Below are 6,708 nucleotides of genomic sequence, written 5' to 3'. Positions count from 1 at the left end.
ACGCACACACACAGCGTCATGCAACCCAAAAAACTGAGGGGGCACGAGACAGGGAAGGCGTTTTAGTGTTTTTTGTGCATTTTTGCAGTTTAAAATCAGGACACAGCACACTACCAGTTGCCACTCAAGCGGTGTGAAATTCAATTAACCGGTAGCGTTCTGTCAAGGACTTTCAAAATAAAAGTAAGGGAAAACAAATCTACTTTTTTTTTTACTCACTTGGCATTGGTCCGAATCATAGCTATACTGTATACTGAAGTATGAAGGATATTGAATCTGATATAGGCTACTGAATAGCCTAATATTAAGGACAACCTTAATCTAGCCTAAGCCTGAGACGAGGCGAGGGGGGGGCTTCCAGGTCCAGTGTTAATTTGGAAGAAACCAATCGCGGCGCGATTTGTTGACGGGGGGGGGGGGGGGGTGCTGCGCGTCAGGCCACCGGGAAAACTTTAGGTTACTTGCGGTTACCCCGGTTTTCTGATATGAGTGAAATGTTTCACATATGGGATGCGCTCGCGCGGACCCTACGACGGAAGATTTTATACAACGTCTGTCCTGATTGGACAGACCGGCAAAGCGTGACAGGAGGCCCCGCCCTCCCAGGTTATATAACTGCGCCAAACGTCATTCTCGATCAACCTTTCAGAACCCGTGCATGTGCAATTCGGGTAAAACATTTCACTCATGTTATCAGAGAACCAGGGTAACGCAAGTAACCTAAAGTTCTCTTTCAAACATTCGTTTCTATGTTTCACATATGGGATGGATATAAACCACTCCCGTATTGCAGAAAAGTTAATGAACCGAGTTTGAGGGCGGAATGGTTGAAAATCAACAGCCGCTACCCTAGGACGAACCGACGCTCAGAACTGCATGAGCCACAGATGGCGCAGTTACATCCAGTCGATAAAATCTGGCAAATGTGTGGGGAGTAGACCAACTCGCCGCTGCACAGATTTCTTGCACTGACAAGCCCCTGAACAGTGCCCAAGAGGCAGCCATCCCCCGAGTAGAATACGCCTTGAGGCCAACTGGGGGATGCACCCCTTTGCACCCATAAGCCATAGAAATGGAGTCCACAATCCAGTGCGATAGCCTCTGGCTAGAAATGGGCTTCCCCACCCAGGGAGGAGCCCTTGAGACAAAAAGCTGGGAGCTCTGTCTAATGGCACTGGTCCTATCCACATACGTGCGCAACACGCGTACAAGACATAAACAGTGGAGCCTCCGGTCCTCAGTTGAGGAGAAAGGAGGGGGGTGGAAAGCAAATAGCTCCACGGTCGTAGCATTAGGAGCAGATACGACCTTGGGCAAAAACGCACGGGTTTAGACGCAGGGAAACCCTGGACAATCCTGCGCCAAAGTCCATGCACATGGGGCTGACAGATAGCGCATGCAGCTCGCTCATGCGTTTAGCTGAGGACAGAACCAATAGCAGCGCTGTCTTAAAAGATAAAACCTTCATGTCAATGCTCTCCAAAGGCTCAAAAGGCTGTGCAGAGAGTGCATCCAACACAATGGCGAGGTCCCAGGATGGGGTCACGGGCTTGGACACAGGGCGTGAACGGAACGCGCCCTTCATGAACCAACGCACCAGTGGGTCCTCACCTACGGTGGAAGAATCAAAACCCGCGTGATAGGCAGAGATGGCCGCCAAGTAAACCTTAACGGTACTGGCGGACAGGCCCTTGTCTAGTAGAGATTGCAGAAAGCACAAAACTTTCGCAGCGGAACACTGGAAAGAAATAATGCGCTTTTTGGCGCACCACCTCTCAAACACACACCACTTAATGGAGTATTGTGCCTGCGTAGCCGGCGCACTGGCATTGAGCATGGTATCAATCACACCCGGTGTGAGTTCACTCACGTCCACATCCAATCTCCGACAGGCAAGGCCCACAGGGCCGAACGGAACAGTTGGGGAGCGGACATCCGCTCGCGCGCTCGGAACCAACGGTCCACGCATAGGGGAATGTGCCGGACCGGCCCGGAACAGTGACTCGTAATCACCCCCGGACAGGCCAAGCCCACAGGGCCAGTGGGGCGGAGGGGAGACTCTGTTCTCCGGTACCTCCGAGGCAGCTCAGTCTCACCAGCTTGGAGGCTGGAACTCCGGGCTCGGGGGAACACAGAACCCTGGCAACAAGCTCCCCCGGCAGCGGAGACCTCGACCGCTACTGCAGTTTGCGTTTGTTGGCGGAGCCGGGGGAGGACCGTCCTTAGCCGGCCGGCCAGCAGGGCCCTCCCCTCTCCCCTTCTGCTTGGGCCACGCTCTGCCCTTCGAGGCGGAGGGATCTCGTGAGCGGAAGGAGTCTGACGGATCCGACGGCTGAGCTCGAGGTTGGTCCCTTGGGCGGGACAGGCTTGGATTTACGGGGGAGAATGGAATTGAGGGATTCCCCCTCTTTCTGCCTTTTCTCCTCAGTGGCACGTCGGTCAGTCAGAGCCGGTCCGAACAGGACGTGGGGGTGCACCTCCGCGTCCGTCAGTTGGGACTTTACCCTCTTTGGGAGGGCAGTGAGGTCCAGCCAGGCCCGTCTCTCACAGGCCACGACTAGAGCCATGGTCCTCCCGGTGGTCTGCGTCGCTCCGTCCACCGCTCCCAGGGTGTAATCCTGCAGCGCACGGACCTTCCTGCAGCAGAGCAGCCAAGTCGCCGAGAAGCTCAGCTCAGCAAGGAGGGCGACTGCATTCAGGGCACGTGCAGTCTGGCCGCAAGACCGGTACACGCGGTGATTAGCCCCGGAGATAGCTTCCATCGCCGCTGGGAGGCGAGTCCCGCGAGACAAATGGTGCGTTACTTCGGGCTCCACCGCCGGGAGCTCAGCGAGCTCCTCCTGCTGCAAACCCTGGGCATCAAGGTTGGAGAATCCCTTGATGGGGATCCTACCTGACTGGGGCTGAGCCCAGTGCATCGAAGTCAGGGTGCAGAGGAAGGAGTTGGCGAGGGAGCGGAGTGGCGGAGACGAGGATCTTCCCCTTGAAGATACTCCGGGGCCCCTCCTGGGTACTAGCGGAGTGGGCCAAGGGACCTCGAGAGCCCTCCTACAGAGCTCCAGAAAGGAGAGATCCGGTTCTCCAGGCTCGCTCGCAGGGCTGTCGCGACCGGATTGTCCCAGGGGAGGGAAGTCATCCATCCCCTGATCTGGGAGCTCATCCTGTACATCAAAAGGCATGCTAGCCTTCGTCTGTGAGGTCGTCGTACAGGATCGCGAGGACCCGGCTCGGTCCCGCCATGGGGAGGAGCGAGTCCATGGCGTGTCCCCAGCCTTCATCCTCCAGCCCCGTCGAGGGCACGAGCGGCTCCCCCGGAGGGGGACTGCCGTCGGTCGGCTCTCCATCCCGGAGGATTGGCCAAATCCGGGGGCAATGGGAGGAGGGGGGGGTTGCTCCCTCTCGACGGTGCAAGCCCTGAGCAGCCTTCTCTCCAGGACCCGTGGAGTGAGCCCGGAACACGAGACGCAGGACCGGCTGTCTTTCAGGGCAGCCTGTGCATGGTAAATACCCAGGCACCCTACACACAGCGTGTGTCGGTCCTTGGCCGCCAGGTAATCACCACAACCCGAGGCACAAGGCTTGTGATCCATCCTGAAAACTTTCTGGAAGAAAGGAGCAGACAGAGATGGTAAGTGACAAGCCGGCAGGCAGGAAAAACTCCTAACCAAGTTAGCCCGGTGTGGGGGGAATATAACGTTAGCGGGGCTAACGCTATTAGCTAAAATAGCGGGGGAAAACTGTGCTTTTAGCACGTTCCGCACTGTCGGTCGCAGTTGGAGCAGATCCGAATCACGGGCCGGATCCACAAATAAAAACAAAACTTGGAATGAAGCCAGCTACTTGTGTGAGGATGCTAGAGACACAGGGTTTGGACTGGGGTGTGCGGGGGGAGAGGTCGGGATGCACCGCACTGCCCCCCCCCCCCCCCTCCGCCGGCTGTGACCCGAGGGGGGAGCTGTTTATGTAAAATATTGGCAATGCACTGATCTAAACTTAATGAAATGTATTTTATTTATTTATTCAATTGTAATCAATTATCAATTACTCATGAAAACCAAAAGTTGTCATGTGGTGCTTTTGTCAAATATTGTTTATTATTATTATTATTATTATTATTATTATTATTATTATATTGTTAATTAATTAATTAATTAATTATATTGTTACTTTTTATTATTATTATTATTATATTGTTAATTATTAACAGAATTAAATATATATTTTATTGATTTATTAAAGTTTAATCAATTGCTAATCAATTACTCATGAAAAACAAAAGTTGTCATAGATGGATATCTATTACATAAATAATCTACAATTGGTTTGAGGTTTTATTGGCAAAGTATCTAGACAGAATTAAATGTATTTTATGGGTTTCTTGAATTGTAATCAATTGCCAATTAATTACCCATGAAAACCTAAATTGTCATATGTGAATATACAAGTTATAATATTTCTAGAACAATGTACAATTGATTTTAGTTGTTTTTTCTGTTGATTTTTTTTTATATTGGCAAATATTAGTTAGGCTATTGATCTAAGCAGAATTCAACTTTTACCTTGGTCCCTAACTAAGGCTTTCAGTACTAGCCTCCTCAACTTGAATGTATGTTGAACATCCAATATGAAACCAACTCAGTGCAGTTTGGCAAGAAGATGACTATGCCAATCCCTGTTGATATGTAAAGCAAATGGGGAAAACATTCTGAGTGTAACTGGTGCACACAGGTTGGACCAGCGAGCAAAAATTGGTTGTAGTTGGGGTGGCAAGGGTTTAATGGTCCTGCGTTGCGTAGGCTAATTTAATCTATAGCAGTGAATAAATGTGCACATTCATGTCATTCATTCTACACACCTACAGACTACGTCATGAATGATGTTATACTTTAATTATAGTGTTATTGTAATGCTGTAGCCTGGGACCTTGGGAGAAGGGGGGCACACATGGGGTCTCCCTCCAGGACAGCTGGGGGTTAAGGCGTTCATTGAGTGCTGTAGGACCTATACCTATACGGTTCCCTCCATCCTCTAATTCCTCCTAGTCCCTGTGCCCCGCTCCATTTTCCAGCCCTAATTCCAGTCCCAAGTCTCAGCCGGCTCCCCATTTCCCTGTATCAGTCCTAGTCCCTTGAGTCCCAATTCCTCTGCCCTTGTATTGGTGTCTTGTTTTGGTATCCCTCCACATTCTTTGTCTGGTGATTGTATGCCTGTGTCTCGTTGTGTCTTGTCGCTCACCTGCACCTTGTGCCTCGATGGTTCTCCCTGTGTATTTAAGCCCTCATGTTTTCCTTTGTCCTTGCGGTCCATTGTCAATGTTGCCTTCCGTGCTCCCTGTCTTTTTTGAAGTAAAACCCCTGAACCTGTGCTGCCTGCCTCCATCCTGTATTTTTGGGTCCACCTTCAAACCCTAACATAACCATGCCTTAAAAGAAAAAGGTTTTATTTTTGTCATTTAGATTAAGGTGGGTCAACAAAAGTCCCCATAGCCTATAGCTCTAATTCACATCCTATATAACTTTCATAGAGCATAGAATTTGTATTGCAATTGTCATGCCCCGCCCTGCCCCCTAGGTCATGTGTTCATGTCATGTGTGGTCCTCACCTTCCCCCTCGTTTCAGAACTCCACCCCCTGCCCTAGTATGCTCCCCAGCCTGAGTGACTGTCTGCCCCGCCCTGATCAGCTTCACCTGTTCCCTATTGTGTTGGTGCCTATTTAGGATGTGTGTTCCATCTTTTGTGCCAGAATGTCTTTATGTGTTCGCGAGCGTTTTGTACGTCGGTCTCATGTAATCGGTTCATGTTTGGAAGTTTTTGCCTTGCCTCAGTTTTCAGGACTTTTTGTATCTTCTGTGCGTTTGCCTGTCTCTGGCCTGGATTATTGTTTGCTTTTTACTCGTTAAAGACTTGAGTTGTGAACACCGTTTTGGAGTCCTTTTAAGCAACTTTACAGCTGTTGTTGACGGCTTTCTGCTGACCGAGTAAATCCGAGACCCTTCTCTGACCTTCTATGACACTTAGACTGACTATTTATACACTGACTATTTATACACTGATAGAATCACCAGCCTAAAGCAGAGTTTTACAGAGATTACTGAAACTGGTGAAGTTCTGCGCCAATAAAAACCACTACACCTTCTTTCTCTGCATCCCAGTCCCTGTTCAGTCAGATTACAGCAATGACATGTTCTGTGTTCTGTGTCCACAGTTCTTCAGCCAAGAGGACATTTCACAGGTTGTTGTTGTTGATGTCCTTGTTTTTAGTTTCCTCATCCTCAGGATGTCAGAGCATCGATTGTGAGTGAGTAAACTACCTGTATACTGACCTGAGATGTTGTTTTGTATATGGGTGGACAACATTATAAATTGTAAATGGACTGCACTTATATAGCGCTTTTATCCAAAGCGCTTTAGTATGGCCTCTCATTCACCTATTCACACACCAATGGCAGCAGCTGACATGCAAGGCGCTAGCCTGCTCATTGGGACAATTTGGAGTTCAGTGTCTTGCCCAAGGACACTTCGACATATGGATAGGAGGAGGTGGGATTTGAACAGCCAATCCTACGATCATTGGATGACCCGCTCTACCACTGGGCCACAGCCGCCCCTCCTCTTCCTTCTCCTTAAATGAAGCACTGATCTCTGTTACGACCCCAACGCCTGTGCTACCCTCATGTTCTCCCTCCTTACCTTACCAGTTTATCCCT

This window comes from Borostomias antarcticus (genome assembly GCF_949987555.1).
Source record: "Borostomias antarcticus genome assembly, chromosome: 3".
In the NCBI taxonomy this organism is placed as follows: domain Eukaryota; kingdom Metazoa; phylum Chordata; class Actinopteri; order Stomiiformes; family Stomiidae; genus Borostomias; species Borostomias antarcticus.
The sequence above is the reverse complement of the archived record's forward strand: the minus strand, read 5'-3'. Positions refer to the sequence as shown.